This window comes from Ctenopharyngodon idella, chromosome 10, assembly GCF_019924925.1.
Source record: "Ctenopharyngodon idella isolate HZGC_01 chromosome 10, HZGC01, whole genome shotgun sequence".
Classification (NCBI taxonomy): Eukaryota; Metazoa; Chordata; class Actinopteri; order Cypriniformes; family Xenocyprididae; genus Ctenopharyngodon; species Ctenopharyngodon idella.
In genome coordinates this window covers 43,452,633-43,475,037 of record NC_067229.1, presented here as the reverse complement: position 1 = coordinate 43,475,037, position 22,405 = coordinate 43,452,633, and the positions used below count along the sequence as shown (strand labels likewise).

Genomic DNA, 22,405 nt, shown 5'->3' with positions numbered 1-22,405 from the left:
AAAACATGAGAAGCAACTTGACAGCAGGAGATACTGTACAACTATCTATAACTGACAGAAAAAAAAATTCTGACAGAAAATACCTACCAGGTGGTGCTCTGCCACCTCGACAAATGTTAACACCATGGGTAGCTCATTTTGACATACAACCCAAACTCTACCCCCATGAGTCATGACAAGTATATTGTGTTTGCAATGCAAAAAAAAAAAACAAAAAACAAAAACAAACGACAATCATATTTTAACTTAATCTTATTCATTCAAACATTATTTTGTGCCATTTTTAATTTTACTTTTATTTGCAAATGAACTATAAGGGATATAAGTGCAGTACATTATAATTTATAAACCTACTGTCCTGACTAAGGTATTAGCTCAATGTTATTTGTTCGTGAGATACATCATATTTGAAATTTCACAATTTACTGCCAAAACGGTAAACAAAATCAGATATGAGTTATGAAGTTAATGAAGCACTACACAAAAATACACCTGCAAATCTAACATAATTCCCCAGAGTGTCTATAGATCCTGCTTCTTTTCATTATATTGTTTGCTCTGCTGCGCTATGAGCTGTTGACTTATTTATAGTATGCCAGTATTTTCTAACACAAGCCCTTAGTAATGTGCTTCAAAGCTTTATCTTTAGGGAGTCTCTTTAACTGGCTGAGGAACATCATGCCACAGGATGCTGGGTTTATTTGGCAGATGGCTGCTTTAATCTGACAGACAGTTTTCCCATACCACACCATTAACATGTCTGATGTATTCATTCACTACACTAGAGTGAAAGTATGTGCCAACCGGCCTTCTTTTTGATTCTGAATGAGACTGTTGCGCTATTAAACATCACTGATGAATGATCAACCGCTCAAGCAGACTGACAACACCTGTTTGTGAGTCACGCGATATAAGTAATTAACACCTTTGGCCATCTGTATTCACCATCTTGTCTTCTGGGAATAAAAATAAACACTTCTTGTTTTGGAGTAAATTAAACACCAAACTGGAACCCATTTTCTCCTTATGGCCCACATCAAGATTGCATAACTTTGAACAGATTGAAATCACAATTAGTTTCTGTTATCACAAATAATGTGAACAATTAATTGTTTGGACTCATATTCTTCAAAATATCTTTTGAGCATATTACATTTTCATAAATTCCAGAGTTCAATGGGTAATAGCAGGAATAGCCCACACATTCGTCTTCAGCGTCAAACTGTGCTTTTTTGCAGCTCTCACTCACTCTGTTTTCAAAAGGTTATGTAAGGTCTTACATAAAAACTACCTCCAAGTGCAGTGGATGTGGGTGTTCAAGTTCATTCAACCCAGTGGCCCCTACAGTTTTGTTCATCACTTATAGAAACATCCGTGACCACAGCCAATGATGAAAAAAAGTAATTAACTGGAACATATGCTCAACGTAATGAATTAGAAAAAAATGCTCTGTTCTTGGATCATGTGAAATGTATGCTGAAGGGAATCTTTTCAATAAAGATTTATTAAGGGTTTAAAATAAATATGGTGTATCTCCAGCCAGCAAAGCCGATCGACAGATCTTTATTTAAACATCAATTATATGTAAGCTATGTAAATTCCACCATCCATCATGATTTGGGAGCAGTTCATTGCAATTAATAAGTCTTACAAACACAGTGCTGTACTTGATAACGTCATATGCCAAACACAGCATAATATTATTAGCTCTAGAGGATCAGCATTTAAATTAAATGTGACCAACGTTAAATGAAAAAAACTGCAATCAAGAAAAGATTAGTTCTTCCTCCATTACTCTGAATTCATCTTTCAATTCTCAATGACAATGAATGTTAAGATTTGATTTGATTGATCTGAGAATTCATATCACACATAAAAGAAAATTAAAGGAGACATTTTCACACAGAGAAAAGAAGTATCACATCAACATAAACGTTTTAGCAAACTACACCACACTTGTTTTTTTTTTTTTTTATCGGCATCGACAGTTCCATGAAGAACCTTTAAAGAGGTGAAAGAGAGAAATCAAATTTGCCTTGATCTTTTGGTATATAAGATGTCTTTCTAGCATTAAAACATCCGGTAAGTTTCATAGCTCAAAACATTCTCCGTTGTTTTAATATTACAGAATCTGTGATGTCACACAGGCAAATACATTTGCATATGACTGCCTCCAGAGCGAGACAACAGGACAAATGGAAGAGTGAAAGAACGTTCGCTTTGACGCGTCTTCTTTTAAACAGCTGATTCACATCTCTGTACAGACTTATGAAAGATCCAAGCGTCGGAAACAAGTTGTTTATTTTAATGGCATTCCGGATCACGTCGGAGGATTATATGTTTGTTCGGAGCATTTTGTTTTGTAAACAAGGCACTACCCCACCTTAAAATAACATTAAAACCAAGCATCCAAGCAAATTACCTCATCTTTTGCAGTCAAAACTGACTGCATCCACACAAGCAGCGTGTATATGATAGGTTGCGTGCAGAGTATATATATAAATCGCACTACATTACTGCCATTCTTGACAATGTACCTTTTTAAAAGTGGGGTTTTAGCACTTACTAGCATGAAGAACAAATAGCCGACACAGACTGGGCTTAGAGATCGATTTATTTAAGACTCAAACTGTCTTCGATAAAAAAACACACCGTGTGAGTTCTTGTTTTTAATGTCGATAATATATTATATGAGCAAGAATGCAATGTTTCCCAAATATGCACACGATTGCATTGATTTTATACAACAGTTCAACAAACAAAAGGGTACTATAAAGTGAAGAACATTTTAAACACAGTATTGTCAGTATTGTTTGCTGTATTTTACAACAAAATAATAGTTCCAACAAAAGCCGCAGCAGAACTGCAAGACACAGCGGTGTTTCAGGAACGAATTGAGAGTAAATGATTCAATTACCCATTCATAAATACAGAGACTTCATCCGAAATTACATACTTCCCAACTTAGCGAAAAACACTGTAAGACAAAAGAAGTTTATCCGAATTCACAGTACTCACAAAAGAGTAGGCAACCTATTATTAGGATGACCTATTACTTCCGGCAAGATTCTGAAGTGTACATACGATGAATATCCCATGAGGCCACAGGAGAGGATTTGTGAATGGCAGTGAAGCGACGCAACTGACCCTGGTAGGTCACATAACATGGCAGATGTAGTACGTCCAAATTACATTCATACTACACACACCCATACTATTTAGAACATACTTTTTAAGCGGTCATTAAGTAATTACTTATTCAAAATAAGTACCTACTCAAGAGAGTATGCGATTTCCACTTGCTTCGTTATTGAATGAATGAATGACTCGATGGGCCCTGTCATACACCCGCAATGTGATAGCAGGCGTGGCGCAAGTGTTTTTTGCTAGTTTCAGCCCGTCACAGTTATTATTTTCACGTCTAGTGCCTAAGTTGTTTAAATAACAAATGCATTCGCACCCATCTGTTCGCCCATGTGCGTGCTGGTCTGAAAACGAGATGTGTTCAGGCGCATTGTTGGCGTGTTGCTATTTTGATGCAACTGAAAAACGACTGCGCCATTGACCAACAAAAACCTGGTCTAAAGTCAATGGTGCAGTATTTATTTATTTTTTTGTTATTTAAGGGCGCGTTAGTAATATGCGCCTATAGGCGGGTGCACAATGCACATACACTCTGCTTGTTACATACACAGGGATGCGCACCAGCACATAAACATGCCAAATATTAAAAATAAAAGGATTCCTCTCTGAAGAAGCATTTAGTCTTTCCGCTTGCAAATTCCGCCATGTAAATAGTGAATCCACCATGGTGTAAGCGAACCTGGCTTTTAAAGGGAATAGGAGATGACACTCGGATTGGTTTATTGCACGTTACACCCAAAACACACCCATGACTCATTTAGGGTGTACTCACACTAGGCGTTCTGAACTGTGCCTGAGCGCGTTTGACCCCCAAAGCCCGGTTCGTTTGACAAGTGTGATCGCTCCGTTCCGTGCCCGGGCGCAGTTCATTTAACCGTCCCTGGCCCGCTTGGAAGAGGTGGGCCAGAGCATAGTTCGGTTGGGCTCGAGCGTGCAGTGTACTTTGTGCGCCACTGTCATCATTATGACGGCAAACATTTTTATTACTACTTTGATAGTACACTTTTCAATTCATGTACTTAATTCGAGTGTATTTGGGTTTATAACAGGTCTGGTTCTCACCTTACTGATAAACAGGTATTGTAGTTTGCGAGTAAAGCTGCAAAATTCCTCCATTAACGTCAGCTGCCTTCGTAGTTCGTAATAATCCTCTGATATGTGCAAGTGAAAATCGCTGCGCGGCATAAATGATAAATCTATTAGGCAATATCTTAGCGAAAGTGCATTTCTTCCTGTTTTCTTCCATACAAAAAGTTGCATTGTATATGACGTAAGCGTGCAATGCGCGGAACGTTAAGGGCAATGTGAGTGCAGGCCAGCGGGGGAGTGGGGAGGGGAGACAATCGCGCTTGGGCTCGGTTCAAGGCAACCGTGCCTAGTGTGAGTACACCCTAAGAGACTAGGTACAACCCTTTTGGACATTGCGCCTGGCGTGCTGACCATTTTTTCTGTCTTTAAACTAGCAAAAGAGAATCTTAAGTGCACCTGCACCATGCGCTTCAGACCATGCGCTTAGATCGTTAAAATAGGGTCCCGATGACTTACTCATTAAGATGATTTACCGCCACCTACTGGCGGTTTTAATTTAATATTTAAAAGTATCACTTTGTTTTTAATGTCATTGCTTATTTCTCTGTTGAACATTTTTTATTTAAAACTATTTTTTGTTTGTTTTAGGTATTTAAAAAAAGGTAATAAAAATGCAGTGTAAGTAGAAGAGAGGGGGTATGCATAAGGATGTTAAATGCCTCAGGGGTACACGGCTGTAAAAAGTTTGGGAACCACTGTACTACAGTATATGCAGTTTTCATACATTCATTCATGATAAAAATTTCTTGCACAGAACCCACACATCTGACAGAAAACATTCACACACACGCACACTTTCAGGTGCCCTTTGAAACTAACTAAAATGAAACCTGAGTGGTTAAAAGAGGGAAATGATGCCCAGAGGCACTGCAAAGGCCCTTCCTGAATAATCAAAATAGGTTTGTGTGAATAATTTAGTAGTTACAACAAAAAGGGTAGATTCACCACATCCGGAAGAATGGACAAGTGTTGAAACACTGTTTAGTCTAAACAAATACATAAAAAACAAAACTGCATACAAGTGAGCTCACAATGTTTTACATAGAAGATAATGAAAAATGCATTACGTTTTCATTGACATTATGAGCTGATGCACTGAACTGAGAAAAGAGAAAAGAAAAATAAGAAAATAACATCTAATATGGTAAATGCTCCTGACAGCATGTGCATTGGGTGGGAAGTCACTAACAGTTCACATGTCATATCCTGTCATGAACATGCCAGTCACTGTGTCATCATGCCAGACGATAAAAATTTAAATTAGACACATTTCCAACTGCTCGGCTTTTATATGTCTTACTTTCACACAGAAAACTCAAGCAGCAAAGCAACATGTTATACTGTACAGTACATCATCTAATCTAAAACTACATTTTTTAAATTCATTTTAAAAAGAATGAAAATCATCTAAATTTACAGATTTTCCCTTATACATCTGTATAAATTTTATCTTGAAAAAATGTTCATGTCTATGTTATCGGTCAACTACCCATTGGCATTTATATAATAGTGTGAATACATCCATGCACATCCTGATGCTGATTCCTGATGACCCGTTCAACAAACTTGCACACATTTTTCTGACTGTGAATGAAGCGAGTGGACGGACTGACTTTTTTTTCCCTTCACAACCACGCTCTGTCCGATCTTATAAGAAAACATACTACTCAGCTCCACGTTACCATGACAACCATTCTCAAAGTCTGATGTGATGTTTTGGGAACTTAAAAAAGGGGCGCTTTGGGAGTCTCCAACCATATTGATGAATAACAAGTTGAAATGGGAATGTGTGAGCATGAAGCTTAAAATGTACCGCCACGTGCCATGAAAGAGCCAGCATGTTTAGTATTTGACAAGCCGACCTTGCATTTACAAAACAAAGCAGCCTCGTTCTGGAATACATGATTGGTGGGAGCTGGAGTACATTTGATTGACAGCGCTTACTGGATGTGTTTGTCAATTCTGAGTCACGCTTGGAAAGACAAGGCTCACTTTAGAAAACCGCTAGTCAAATAAATGCTGTGGCATTTAATCATTAACTTTTAATGAAACTATCCACCTACGATGCAAAAATCTTCAGAAATGGCATTTGTTTGATGTCATTTTATAAATTAGGTAACCTGGGGCATCATACGGGACTAGTATTGTGAAAATGCCCGTTAATTTAACACAAAAGCACGTCATAGGCAAGAAGTGAATGTAAATACATTGTCAGTGTGAATAGTGAAACATAATTCAGCTGTCACAGTAGAGTGACGTCCAGATATTATGAAACAGTCCCCCATTGAGAAAATCCAGGTCTATTCAGCACCACGAAGAATATAATGTAATATGGACAAATCACTGACTGCACAATAGCGCCATTTTTAACTGTTTTTGTCCATAAAATTAAAGTCAGTGGGGTCTAAAATAACACAGGACACCGCTGCTTTTCATTTTATGGACCAAAACAAAAAAAAACATTTTTCAAAATTTGTTTTTGTTCCACAGAAGAAAGAAAGTCATTCAGGTTTGAAACGACATGAGGGTGAGTAAATGATGACATTTTAATTTCTTGACAATCCCTTTCAATGAATGTCTAGGGTTCAATACAAGTTGTTTTTCTGACTCATCCCTCATAAAAACAGGGTTTACAGTAATACACATTCAATGGAAGTCTGAGGAAATACCAAAATAAAATAACACTAAAATACACACCATTCAGGCAGTAGTTGCTGTGTAGCTGACTTAAACAATGTACATATGAACATGAGGCTAGTGCGATAAAATTGCTTACCAATATTGTTTGCAAAGTTATATCCATGTAACCTCCGTCATTACTTTATTAAGCTGGTAAGCTCAAAGTTTTGCACAATATGCTCAAGAATACCAGAAATCTGTGGAACAACAGAATCAAGTCAGAAATGCATAACCAGACATTTATCTGCCTAGAACAGTAGTCTCAACAATAAAAGGAATGATAAAAGAGGATTTAGACATTAACAGCCATTTATCACTGAAAAAATGTAAACTATATTGTAGCCCAGCATTATATTAAAAGTTGGAAATATAGTATATCCTATTTTACCTGCATACATACAGCATACTCACATAAAGCAATATATACTATAGATTCCGATTCCTTCAGATTCCTAAAATTAAATACTTGTAATTAGATTATATCACATTTTAAAATACTTGTAATCAGACTACAGTTACTTTTTTACTGGTTACATGATTACTTAATATTCACAAAATGGCAAAGTAAATTATTCATAATTCAATAATTCTCCCTAATTCTCCTAATTTTATATTTTAAGTTTACCTTTCTAAAAAAGCCTATTGCTTAAATGATATGTTCAGAAAGTTCTGTGGAATTGCACACACAGACCGGCCACTAGTTTTTGAGAAAGTTGAGAGGCCACACAGCATTGTCGCGGACTGCACTGAGACTTCGGTTGAGGATCCAAATGCAGCTTTTATTGGCAATCCAGAATCATAATCCATAAAACAGGAAATAGGTCAAAACACAGGACAGATAATCCAAAAGACAACAGGACAGAAAAACACAGGCAAACAGAGACAAAACCACAAAACCAGGCAGAAGATCAAAAAAAAAAACATGACATGAGAAACCAGGGAGACAGTGCTCAAAAATGCAGCGTGACACATACAAGACTTCACAAAGAATGAGTGAAAATACAGATAATGAGACACAGGTGGAAGTGATCAAACCATAATGAGTCCAGGCAATGGGTTATGGGAATTGAAGTTCATGATGGGAAAGCAAGGGAGTTGGGAGGAATGCCCTCTGGTGGCTATCATCGGCACTCCAGCTGACAGGCGTGATAAGCATAAACAAGTCAAATATTTTTTGTTTGTTTTGATTTAACATTTTTAAGATTTAGTTAATTCAAGATTATTTTATTCAAATCAATGTGATAAATGCGTTCGGTCAAAAGTAATCGAAAAGTAATCAGAATATATTTCCTAAAATGTGTAATGTAATAGATTATCAACTACAATTTTCATCATTAAATTTGTAATCAGCAATGGATTTGTCACGCGTGGGCTGCAAATAAAGTAGATGAAAGCAGGATCTAAGTGCAGCAGATTACATTTTATTAAATAAAGAACTCAGGAACCAGGACACAAACAGCACAGCCTCACTCAAATGTGATGAGAACAATGAACAGAACAAAACACAGAGCTTAAATACTCAGAACCAAACCAATTAACAAAATGAATCACAGGTGCAAACACTAATAAAATAATGAATAACCAACAGAAACACACGAAACTGAACTAAATCATGTGACCAACCCACCCAAAACTGAAACACACACAGATAATCCCTGACAGGATTACAGTTTGTAAGTAATCTCATACAGTACACTCACAGAAAGCGATATATACAGATTTTTTTGTTGCAAAATGTAATTATTTTATTGCTCAGCGCTTTATATAGTTGTGTATAATATAAATATATATATAAATATATGTGTGTGTATATATATATATATATATATATATATACAGTATATGTATGTAACTACATCCAATTTTATCCGTATACACAAGTACACTCATGTAAAACGATATTTACTATATAGCAAATCTCAACTGCTTGATTGCTTGTATCGTCGCAAAATGTAAACTGTATTATCGCTCAGCTCTATTCTGCTAAGTTTGACTATAAGGCATGAAGATATTAAGATATAATCATATAAACATTAACTTCATGATTTTCTGTAAAGCTGCTTTGAAACAATGTGTACTGTAAAAAGCACTATATGATTTTTTTTTTTTTTTTGGGTGTTGATTGTCATGTCATCAGACCTCCATTATAAAAAGCATTCTTTGAGAAAAACAAAGACATAAAACACACACTTATCTGATTTTCAATAAGGCTATGAAAAGGCATTATCAAAATGATAAGCAATATCAGAGGTGCAGTGATATCCATCACAGGTCAACTCATTTGCATGGACGCAGGACCGTCCCTGTCTCCGACAGCTGTGCGTCCTCAGACTGCCGAGACGTGGACACAATGACCTCAGCGGGAGACCACAGTCGTTAGCCCTATGTTTCAGGGACATAAACATGCGATCTCATGAATATGGAAGAAAGAACTGCCAGAGGGTTCGAAATGTGTTTGCCCAGCAAGATACTGAATAACGCAGAGCCCCAAAAGGTTGAAGAGAGACGGAGAGAGAGGTAACGAGGGAGGAGATAAAGTCCATCAGAAATACGATGCTTTTTATGGATACAAGACGTGCTGTCTAAAAAAAGGACACTGTCATCTTCCTCCTCAGGCAGTTGAACTAAATGATAATCATGTTGAATTCCTGAGCCAGCACAACGCAGTTCAAAACATTCACTTCATTAAAGATGTGAATGAATTTTTAAGTGTTATAGACTGATTGCACTCCAAAGCAGTGGAGGAATTCACTCTGAAGTCATGCTCCATCAACATACACACACTTGCAAACAAAAGTGAAACAGAACTGGTCTGGAACACCATGGCAACATGCATGTCAACATCAAACCCTACAAAAGACCTTTTCATGCATATAGTAACCTGGACAAGCACAGAATTTAGATAAAAAAGGCTTTACTGTTACCTGACCCTTAACCGTGTGAAACAACACGCCAACGTGTGTGATACAACGCAGCCTCCACTTTTCTCTCTGCACAACTGAGAGGTCGCAGTCGAACTGCATTAAGCCCACACGAAGAGAAACGGTGCAGCACTTATTCACGAGACACTGAGCACACGTCACGCTGCTGCCCAGTCAGCACAGCAATCTCTCTCTGTCGCTTTTTCTCTCTCTCTCCAGGTGTTCCGCTCTCCTTCCCTAACTTCTCTCTAAACACACTCCATCCTGCTGGGCTCAAGTCTCTCTTTTATGGTTGCACAGCTGCCATTCTGGAAGTTCATGGACATTGGGAGCACACCAAAAATGCTTTTTCTTAATCTGTATTTTTTTTTTCTCTCTTGAGTTCCAGTAAAAAATTAATAAATAATAAATAAATAAGCAAATAAATATAAAAGATTAAATGAAATTTAAATGAAAAAAAAAATGAATAAAAAATTATTAAATAATTTGTTATATATATATATATATATATATATGTGTGTGTGTGTGTGTGTGTGTATTCTTGTTTCATGTTTCAAACAATTTGTCAATAATCATGTTTCAAACAATTTGTCAAATTAATCATAAAATGAGACCAATTAAAGACCTATTAAGATCATTTTAGGAAAAAGAGCTGAAAAATCACAAATACAGTCAATAATAAAGATTTACCAATAGGTGGCACTGTGACCAAATTAATGTGGTATGGTCAGAGTGAGGTGACAATGACACTCGCAAAGTTTGGTGTCAATATGTCAAAGCATTGCAGAGATACAGACTCAACAGTCATTTTGGCATCAAGCCTCTAATTCGTTGCTTTGATATGCGAGTACGGTTTCGTCTATCAAAACGAAATCCATAACATTTTACCAACATGATCTGAAGATGATACGATTCGATTTTGGTATGTTTTTAAAGAAAATATATACTGTATAGTAGTTAATGGCAATTTCATGTTTTGTTCAATTATAGCGCCACCAAGAGGCACAATCCCACCACTTTTTTTATATGTCCTCAGGATGACCCCATACATGTGTGTGTCAAATTTGGTGCAAATATCTCATTTCGTTTTGGAGTTATAGACATTTATATGTATGAGATCATAAAAAATGACCATGGATGACTTTGTTTTGATTTTTTTGCCACTTCCTATCAAAATTTTGACATTTGGGCTAAAACATTTAGTTAACCAGCTTAGGTTCTGTGTTTCCTACGCTGGTTTCGTCTCGATCGGACTAACGGTTTTTAAGATATTCGCAATCGTTTTTTAAGTGCTAAATCACCACGTCGCACAAACCGTAAGTCGAAACCTAGCATGTTTGGTATCATTGGACTCGGCAAGGATTCAGGAGTCTAAGGATATGATTCCCATGAAAATAAGTCAACCAGATCAAAAGTTATAAGCATATGAAAAAAAAAAAACTCTACTAGGTGGCGCTGTTCCGAAACTTCTCAGGCTCCTTCAGGGCCTTGTGCTGATGACCCTTAACGATGTCATCAGCACAATGACATCGTGTTTCTTAACGATATGCTAATGCGTTCATAAAATACAGCATTTTACCACAAAATTCAAAATGGCCGACAGCCAAAATGGCCGATATGGGAAAATTGGATATCATTCAACTCTGCATGATGCCCCGAATCTAACGAGACCAAATCAGAAGCCCATCAGAAGTTATAACCAAAAATAGCCATTTTTTGTATCTCTGGACCAGTAGGTGGCACTGCGCCAAAATGCTGCATGTTGCCTCAGGTCATGCTTGTGATGACATGTACCAAGTTTGGTCAGAATATGATAAAGCGTTGTGGAGATATAGCCTCAAGTCTGATTGGCGAGCTTTTCGTCGAATTCATTTGTCCCGTTTTTGAGAACGGATGGTTCTATCAAAAAGCTTTTGATAACTTTTTTAAAAAAGTAGGTTTTTCGGAAAAATCTAAATGGCGGGAAAATATTTATGACAGAAAATTATGTCATATGGTGCAATCGAATCGTCTTGAGCCAAGGAATCAGTGGAAAAAAAGAATTTTGTTTCCCTTATGGTTCAAAAGTTATTAGCATAAACATGAGTGAAATTTTGGACAGCTGGTGGTGCTAAAGGGATTGAGTTAGAGACTCCAAATTTGCTATGCGTACAGTTGAGACTGGCCTCTATCAGTGTGCCAAATTTCACAACTTTTTAGCATACGGTTCTATGGGCTGCCATAGACTTCCAGAGCGGAAGAATAATAATAAGAAAACTAACGATTACAAGAGGTGCCTTCGCACATTCGGTGCTTGGCCCCTAATAAAAAATAAATGAAACATTAATAAAATATTAATACATAAAAATTATTAAATTATTTAAAATATTAAAATTAAGATAAAGATATATTCTCTGATAATTATTAATATCTATATATAATAATTGCATATATATATATATATATATATATATATATATATATAAAATATATTACATATATTATATCATATGTATGCAATTACATTATATATATTATATTATGCAATTATTAAATATAGATATTAAGACTTCTCAGAGAATATATCTTAATTTTAATATTTTATATAATTTAATTATTTTTATGTATTCCTATTTTATTATATTTATTGATGTTTAATTTCTTTATTATTTTTATTTATTTTTATTTATTGACAAATTGTTTGAAATATAAAACAAGAAAAAAAAAAACTATTGCTTGCAAGTGAAGTAGATTTAAAATTAAAAATTGGATATTCAATATTTACCACTAAAAGAAGTTTATATATATGTATAAAATTGTTTTAATGGTAAATATTGAATACCCAATTTTTAATTTTAAATGTTATATATATATATATATATATATATATATATGTGTGTGTGTGTGTGTGTGTGTGTGTATAATGTGGTTCAGATAACAAATTTTGAGTTCCTGTTGATCAAACCAACCACCTTCATTGTATTAACTTGTATTAAACATTTTAGTTTCAATGAACTCAATTTTAAGGCAACCAGGTAACTTATTATTTTTTTACGTTAAACCAAAAATTCTTTTTTACAGTGTAGTTTTTCAAATATTATGGTAAGGTGCACACAGTAATATTTTGTTTATTTTGTTATAGTTTCATCTTGGACATATACAGACCTCTGCTGATTTTAAACATATTTAAGAATAATGTCTAATAATGTCTTTATAACACTTTTACGTTTAATTAATTTTAAGTCTGGAATTAATTTATTTTAAAAAAATGGGTGCAACTTTAAGAATGTTTAGATATTTTGACTGGAAAACAAGACAAAAATACTGATTAAGAAAACGATGTTTGCAGCGTGCTGTTTTGCGAGAGCATGTTGAGATCTCAGTCATCAATGACAGAAATCTCCCATAAACTGCACAGGCTCTTCAGAACATATTAAAAGCTCTGTCAGAGGCAGCACTGAGATGAATTCACCTTACAAATGAGCTGACTCCAGAGTCCCAAACCGAATCCAAACATCTCAAACAGCTCTACATCATTCTCACTGCTTTGGCTGGAACTGGTTCATTTCTGTGATGTGGGTGGATTGACTCTTCAGGGTGAGACAGAAATAAGTTGGCACCATTTAAAAGAGTTTCAAGTATCTGGGGATTCGATTGACATATTCACTCGAGCCATTTTAAAATGTATTGAGCAGACACATGTGAGCGGTCTGTGCACACAGAGAGAGAACACACAAAAGTCTATAGTATCTGCAGTAACATTAGGATGCAGAACACACAACATCAGTGTTGAAAATAAAGACATAAACATCTCTGAGAAATCCCTTGAAAATCTCCCAGCTCCCAACAAGCTACTCAAACCAGAAGCATCTCAAACACGCAGCAAACCCTTTAAAGTTTTAGCTCACCCATCATTTACTCACCCTCATTTTGATGACTTTCTTTCTTCCATGGAACACAAAAGGAGATTGTTTAGGAGATTGTTCTGCATACTTCCATAAATGAATGGGAATATGGACAAGCTCCATCACTCTCCAAAATGACTAAAAAGGCAGTATAAATGAAGCCTATGCAATTTGTAATTATTTACTAAAATTAACCTCATCCACAAATTCAGACATATTTTGCATATTCAGACTTAATACTCAGTTATGAAACCGATGGCGTTTAGCATCATTGACATCGATTCAGGAGCAAAAAGAAAGCCATACGATTTCATAATGGCGTGAGAGAATTGCATTTTTTCCTCACAAATTAATCCTTATACAGATGACAGACAGACAGACAGACAGACAGATAGATAGATAGATAGATAGATAGATAGATAGATAGATAGATAGATAGATAGATGGATAGACAGATGGATGGACAGATGGACGGACAGTAGCAGACAGATAGATGGATGGACAGAGGGATAGAAAGACCCACAGACAGACAGATAGACCCACAGACAGACAGACAGACAGACAGACAGACAGATAGATAGATAGATAGATAGATAGATAGATGGACAGAGGGATAGACAGACCCACAGACAGACAGACAGACAGACAGACAGACAGATAGATAGATAGATAGATAGATAGATAGATAGATATACAGACAGACAGACAGATAGACAGATAGATAGATAGATAGACAGACAGACAGACAGTAACAGACAGATAGATGGATGGACAGAGGGACAGACAGACAGACAGACAGACAGACAGACAGATAGATAGATAGATAGATAGATAGATAGATAGATAGATAGATAGATAGATAGAACAACAGGTCAGGCTAAATAAATGGCACGGTACAGTATATTATGGCTTCTCTTACAGCTACAGATGGTGAAGAGTGGAGGTTTACAGTGAGCTCAACTTTATATTGTGGACCACCAAGACGGGATTGTGAGCGCGCTAAAAATAGCAGTCTGTCGCTGAAGTGTGTTATAGATTTTGTGCAGATCTGCCACTTCTGGGATGAAGGTAAACTGGAGCAAAGCTTCACCTCATACTAAAGAGGATTTTCCTTCTCAAATCCTCCATTGCTTAATTTAAGAACATTTCTTCATCAAATGAAACGTGATGATACTATGATGTTCATAGGTTGACTCTGAAGGCCAGCAGCCCCCAGTGAACTCAAAAATGGTGTCTCAGTTGCAACTCAGTTGCGTTTACTGAAACTGTTCAGTGAAGGATTAGGATTAATTTAGCCTCCAACCAAGAGTTTCTCCTCAGATGTTGCTGACGCTTGCTGACATTTCCATTGTGCAAATAAAGGAAGTATAACTGAATTTAGGCTCTACGGCTCAACCTTGTTACCACCATTAGCATATTATGATAAACAGAAGCCCACATACCGTTCCTTCCGCAGAACAGGGGTGGACAAACCTGCTTCTGCCTTCACTTCTCTCTGTGCAGAGGCGTACTTTACTTCTGGCAACAAAAAATATATAGTTGGCAGGTAATTAAAGAATCATTTATTATGCACAAAAAAAAAGCATCCTATTAAAAGATCACAGTGTCTGGGAGCTTCACACACTCTATTTCTTATTCTATTTCTCTCTGATTGGGAGAAAATAACAGGTTTGTCACACACATCCTGTGCCTGGCAATTTTTACCTACATGTACAAAATCCCACACACAGTGGCCGACTCAACAGAAAACTAGGGTGAAGGAACAATGCAATCTCAAACAGTTGTTCTCAGATGCTGAAATGTAAAAGTGCAAGAAAGTTTCTGTAAGCTCATGAATATTTAATGAGGCACTGTATTGTTTAGCAACAGATAGCCAATCATAAACAACTTGCCATAACATTGAAGCACTGCACTTTTTCACAATGAATACTTTGCTCTGCAATTCTGGGTTCTTAAAAAAGTACTATAAATAGTACAGTGTCACATGACCCTTCAGAAGTCATTCTAATATGCTGATTTGCTGCTCAAGAAACATTTCATACTGTTATCAATGTATATAATTTTGTTTATATTTTAAATATTTTTGCAGAAACAGTAATAATTTTTTTTTTCCAGATTCTTTGATGAACAGAAAACATTTATTTGAAACTTTATTTGTAATGATACATTCATGTCACGATTCGATACATATCATGATACTGAACGCACGATACAATATTATTGTGATACTCCAAGACATATGGTAAAAGGATAACAAAAAATGTACTGTTGATTAAATGTTACATTTGGTATTACATTGGGAGTGGTGCACACCCCTCCCTTTCAAAGAAGCTACGGTGCCCGTCTGGCCGACATGTCGTTGTCTGAGAGAGCAGAGAGTAGCCTGTGTGAAGCACTTTCTTCTTACTTCTAACAAAGAACGGTCCCTGCTTCTAATAAACCAGACGACTACTACTACTACTACTACTACTACTTTGTGCATATTCAATGTAGTGACGATGCAAGCTGCCTCTAAAAACACGAACTATTTAGAAGAACAACATAGTGACTAAACGCGCTCTGTAGAGTGTTTGTCCGTTTAGGGCTGCTGTAGGAACATGCCGGCGCATAATGGCGACTTGACATGGAGGGGGGACCCGCGGTGTATGAGATAGAAATGGCTCATTCTAAGGTAATAAAAACATAACGGTTCATTATGTAAGGTCTTTATGTACCACTGAAAACATAGTTATGTGTAATATATTGCATTTCTGTCAATAGATCCTCCCAAATTTTACACATTGCACCTTTAAGAGTTTCCAGGCTCCGATCAGTTACAGGGACTTACTAGACATCTTAAAGGACTAGTTCACCCAAAAATGAATATTCTGTCATTAATTACTCAGCCTCATGTCGTTCCACACCCGTAAGTCTTTCGTTCATCTTCAGAACACAAATTAAGATATTTTTAATGAAATCTGAGAGCTTTCTGTCCCTCCATTGACAGCCTACGCAACTACCACTTTCAAGCCCCAGAAAGGTAGTAAAGATATAATTAAAGTAATCCATGTGACTCCAGTGGTTTATCCTAAATTTTATGAAGCGACAATAAATTATGTTTTTTTTTTGTTTGTTTGTTTTGTTTTTTTGTTTTGTTTTTTTGCACAAACAAAGCACTCTCGTCGCTTCATAAAATTGAGGTTAAACCACTGGAGTCACATGTATCGCTTTAATGATGACTTTACTACCTTTCATTCAAAAGATCTACATTTGTGTTCTGAAGATTAATGAAAGTCTTATGGGTTTGGAACGACATGAGGGTGAGTAATTTTTGGGTGAACTAACCCTTTAAACAGGATTGGATCAGACAGCATAATCATATACAGTATCCCTCATGGGGTGATGTGTCTAAAGCTTCCGCCACCTTAAAATGCTGTGAAATTGAAATGTGAAATTCACAGTCAGTCACCGCCAGCGTAAAGCCTAATGTGTGAGATAGTGTTTGCCTTTGGGGCCCGTGGCACATTTGTGAACTGAAAACAGGAAAATGACACATTATAGCGTGACCACTTTCAGCCCAGCTTAAATCTATCAGTGAGGCTGAAAAAAAAAAAAAACGGATCTGTGACAACTCTGAGAGGGATGATTAAAAACTTTACATTGTTTTATATATTTTTAAAAACTACCAGAAGTGAAATCAGAGAAACATCAATGCATCTATGCACTAGTCTCAGCCTCGAGGGGCATTCATACTGACAGCCAATAAATTGATCGAGGTCACACACTCAGTGTGTTGTGAGCTGCTAGCAGTGGTTCAAACTAGACTGAGCTTCACTCCCATTGGTAGCTCTTGCATCATGTTGTTGTGTATTTGCATGTCATCTCAAATTGACAGCCGGCACTGCAGTGCAAGTTTATGTTGAATAGCTCAAACACGATTTTCTAAAGATGACGGAACATTATGAACATATAAAACACTCTCTGTGCTGTGCAAGAAGACAAAAGCATCTTATACCACAAACACCAGAGACCAAAATCACATAGATTCACTTGAGACCATCAGAAAAGAGACCATTTAGAAGCTGCGTTCACATAACACTGGATGAATGTGTGGGAACTTATGCAACATCATGAGTAACACCATCGTATGTTTATTATACTGATGTGGCATACACCCACTCAACATTGTTCATGCAACTTAATTTTTTATTTTACAATGACCTAATTCTTTCTGAGTCACCAGCCTGATTCACCATGATTAAAATGCCACATGCATGCAAAAACAGTGTTTTCTTTCTCTGGCCTTCCTTTTATCTATCTTTATGGACAAAAATATTCAGACAAATGCTTAATGTTATTGCGGAATAAATGTAATTCTTGTACAGTAACACACCTTTAAAGGTCTTAATATGATGGTCTATCGAATTGAGATTGAGTTATAAACTATGTATCAATGCTGCCCTCTGGTGTCCTGTAATGAAATCTAAATAATCTTCTATACTGTTCTAGGATAGCTACAGTAATCAGCTGCCAGTGCCAAGTATTTTTGCACAAAGATTTATATTTTTATAGTTTTAAATTTTCTGTAGACTGACATTCACTTCACACTAGAACCAAGATGCATGCATCTAGACATGAAAACAGAATAAAAAGAATTTAAATACACTGTAAACAATGATATGATCAATAAGCCATGGCAACATGTTTTTAAATGACTTTAATTCAAAATAATTTAAGCAATTTAAATTATTTATAAGTTATACAATATTCAACTAATTTTTTTTTCAGTTTAATATAATTTCAGTTGAAATGACTTGTACAGCCAATTTGATTACACTTAAAAATGTTAATTTAAAAAAAAAATTATTATTTTTTTTTTAAATTTAAAAACTCATCTTTGATCACCAAAATGAAATATTTAAATGTTTTTTCCTGTGAAAAAAAAATTCTTCATGCCTTAAAATAGCTGGAATGTAACTCTACACCCTTGCCTCATTTAATATACGTGGATCGATGAATATGCAAATTAGCCCCGCCTCCACTTGCTCACGCATCCACTCAGAGATCCACTCAGTCAACTTACTGTGGTAAATGCTGCACAATGGTATCACTTTTTACAACGTCGGTCACATAACTGTAACTAATATGATTAGCCTTTTGCTTGACTACATCAAACAGCTAATGTGTTGCTAATGTTACACAAACCATGTTCTCGTTTGCCATGTCAGAGTCAGACAGCTGCCTTCTAGCAATCAGTATCCTTACAAACGCTTTAAAAAAACTCAGAAGTGGAGTGGAAGTGGAGTCAGTGGAGAAGGACATATAGTTCATTATAACATCGTTATGTACATCATAAACGCGTCATATTGCTAAATCTACACGATTTTTCATATCAACAGAAAAATATGCTGGGATAACCTGGGTTCTCTCAAGACTCCCCTGCTAGTTCACTGTTAATGATATTATTGATTGGTTACAAGGTAGTTTGTGACGTCATAAACACCAGCGATTTCAAACAGCGGGCTTGAGACTGTCTTTTTTCACTGCAGTTTTAAGGAGAAAATACTCAGCAATGGTGTTGACATGTGAATTTGCACATGGTTTGTCTTAAAGGATATTAAAAACACCACATAGCCATATAGACAACATTAAAAACTTGATTTTTACCACAGGGTCTTTATAATAGGGGAAATTTAACTAAATTTTTAATATTGACCAATTAGCGATACATTAAAAAGAATAAAAACCTCTAATAGTGAATGATAAGATACTGATATCATGCATCTCTAAATAATACATTTGCATTTCTAGGTCACTGTTCAAATAAACATAACCAAGTGCTACTTTTGATCAGTGAAGCATTGACTCATGTGAGGGTGCTGTCCATGGTGCTGATATCTCTCTTATCTGTGCGTTATCTGGGAATGCTGAAGGCCCCTGCAGGGGTGGGTCTCTCAAGGCTCTCTGCTGAATCTGACTCACAAAGACTCATCAAGGACACATTTCTGTGAGTCTGAGCAGCTCTTAAGGACAACCGACATGACTTGAATGCAAAACAGTGACTTCATTTCATTTTCATCATCTTTGCCTTGAAAGAGATCAGTCAGCCGTCTGCAACAAAACACTACTAAAATATGACAAACACACAGAGTTCTGTCATGTTTGGCATGGTAATGGATAATGTTGATATGTTTGGACTTGGCTGAATAGATCTGCTGTGCTACTGCTGCTGCAGAGCAAAGTACAGGACTTGCTACTGCCAATACACACACAACATGAAAGACATAAAGACCTATCAGCCTGCGCCATCTAGAGTTTCAGGACAGAACTTTGTATTTCTAGAAAAAGCAGTGCAACTCTTTTCATGCTCCTGCCTGAAAGTTTCTACTAAAAAATGTCAAAGATTGTAGAGGGATAATGTCTATTTCTGGAAGGACTTTGTTGGGTGCCTCATAGACGTCACAGGTAATGGACAAACAATCAATAATGTGCATAAGTCTATAATGGGCTGCACTACACAATGGGTAAAGTGAGCCAGAATGGGCCTGGGGAACTAACAATCTATAACGATTTGATTTCACTGTATGTGTGTGGCATCTTTTTACAGTCATAATGCATTACAATGCACATGTAAATAGATACTCTGTAAATAGATTTTGCTGAGCAGGTTCTGCAAGAAAGAAAGGGTGTTATGGTGCTCTAAGTTACATTCTTAAAAATAAAGGTTTCAAAAGGGAGTTTTCGCAGTGATGCCATTGAAGAGTCATTTTTGGTTCCCCAAAGAACGTTTCTGTGAACAATTCTTAAAAGAGCCATGTTTTTCTTTGTGTAAAGAACATTTTAATAATCTTTTTCCACTATAAAGAACCTTTTGTGCAATGGAAAGATTCAAATGGTGTTAAAGGTTCTTTATGAAACCACTGATTCCATTAATTAACCTTTATGTATAAAGGCCAATTCACACCGCAACAAACACCAACAAACAAGTTGGCTGTTGGATTTAGAATTTTATGAAAAATAACCCAACAAACACTGACAAATGCTGTTTGAACATGTTCAGTTGGGTGAAAACAAGAAACCCTGACAAATGCCAACAGACGCCAACTGGGGTAAAACACTGGTCCAACAAAACCCAACAAATGTGTTTGTTGGTGTTTGCCTGTGCGGTGTGAATTTGCCTTAAGAGTGTAGGTGGTTACTTACTGGCCAAAGCCAAAAGAGAACAAAAACACTCTTAGACAAGTAATTATGAAAGCCTATGTTTACCAAAATGTAAAACAATTAATTGTGAATAAAATAAGAAATACATAAAATTGCAATTGTGAGACATATAGCCAAAAAACAAAGCCACAATTATGAAACATAAAGTTGCATTGAGAGATATACACTGTGTTCCAAATTATTATGCAAGTGACATATCAGTAGGATTTCAGTACAATAAACATTCAGATTTTAGTTTTTCTAAGAAAGTGTTTGTTTGTTTATTTATCCATGTCTTTTCAGATAACTGGTATCAATCTCAGACAAAATAATTTGCCAGGTACTTAGGTAAATGGAAACCCTACTTAGAGGTTGTTCCACATTATTAAGCAAGTCACAGTTCTCATGTAATATGGGGAGGAAAAAAGATCTTTCTGAAGATGAAAAGCATGAAATGGTGCAATGTTGTGCAAAAGGCATGAAAACAACTAATATTGTGTGAAAACTGAATGGAGATTATCAAATTATCATAAGATTTGCGAGTGATTTAGAGCACAGCAGAACTCGGTCAGATAAAGGCTTATTAAGGAAAGTTCCTGTCAAAAAAATTAATTGTATTAAAAGGGCAGCTATAAAAAAAAAAGCCAGTGTTGAGCAGCAAACAGATATTTGAAGCTGCTGGTGTCTCTGGAGTCTTGAGAACCTTTCCATGCAGGCTGGCAGTTATGTGTAAAGATGCCTTTCAGCCACCACTAACCAAACCTCACAAAGAGAAACATTTACAGTGGGTGTAGAAATACATAAAGACTAATTTTTAAATAGTTTTATTCACTGGCGAATGCCGTACTACAATGGATGGTCTAAATAGATGGATTTCTGGATGGTTGGTGAATGGCCACCACGTTCCAACAAGACTGCGACGTCAGCAGGGAGCTGGCGGGTGATGATTTGGGCTGGAATATTGGGAAGTGAGATGGAAGGTCCCTTTAGGGTCTCTGAGGGTGTCAAAATGACTTCATCAAGATATGTGGAGTTCATAACTGGCCATTTCAGCTATGGTATAAAAAGAAGGATAGTGCCTTCTGAAATACAATGCACTATGCACTATCCCATGCTGCAAAAAAACACCACAGAAACTGTTTGAAAATGTATTTCTACACCCACTGTAAATGTTTCTCGTTGTGAGGTTTGGTTAGTGGTGGCTAAAATGCAATTTTACACATAACTGCCAGCCTGCATGGAAAGGTTCTCAAGACTCCAGAGACACCAGAAGCTTCAAATACCTGTTTGCTGTTCAACACTGGCTTTTTTATAGCTGCCCTTTTAATACAATTAACTTGTTTGACAGAAACTTTCCTTAATAAGCCTTTATCTGACCGAGTTCTGCTGTGCTCTAAACCACTCACAAATCTTATGATAATTTGATAATCTCCATTCAGTTTTCACATAATATTAGTTGTTTTCATGCACAACATTGCACCATTTCATGCTTTTCATCTTCAGAAAGAT

General features: G+C 36.3%; 1 protein-coding gene across 1 annotated transcript in view; it reads right to left on the bottom strand.

Annotated features, from left to right (window-relative positions):
• Positions 1 to 22,405, bottom strand: part of gramd1ba (GRAM domain containing 1Ba) — a 78,938-nt gene that overhangs the window by 54,456 nt on the left and 2,077 nt on the right. The gene's annotated exons all lie outside the window — the stretch shown is intronic.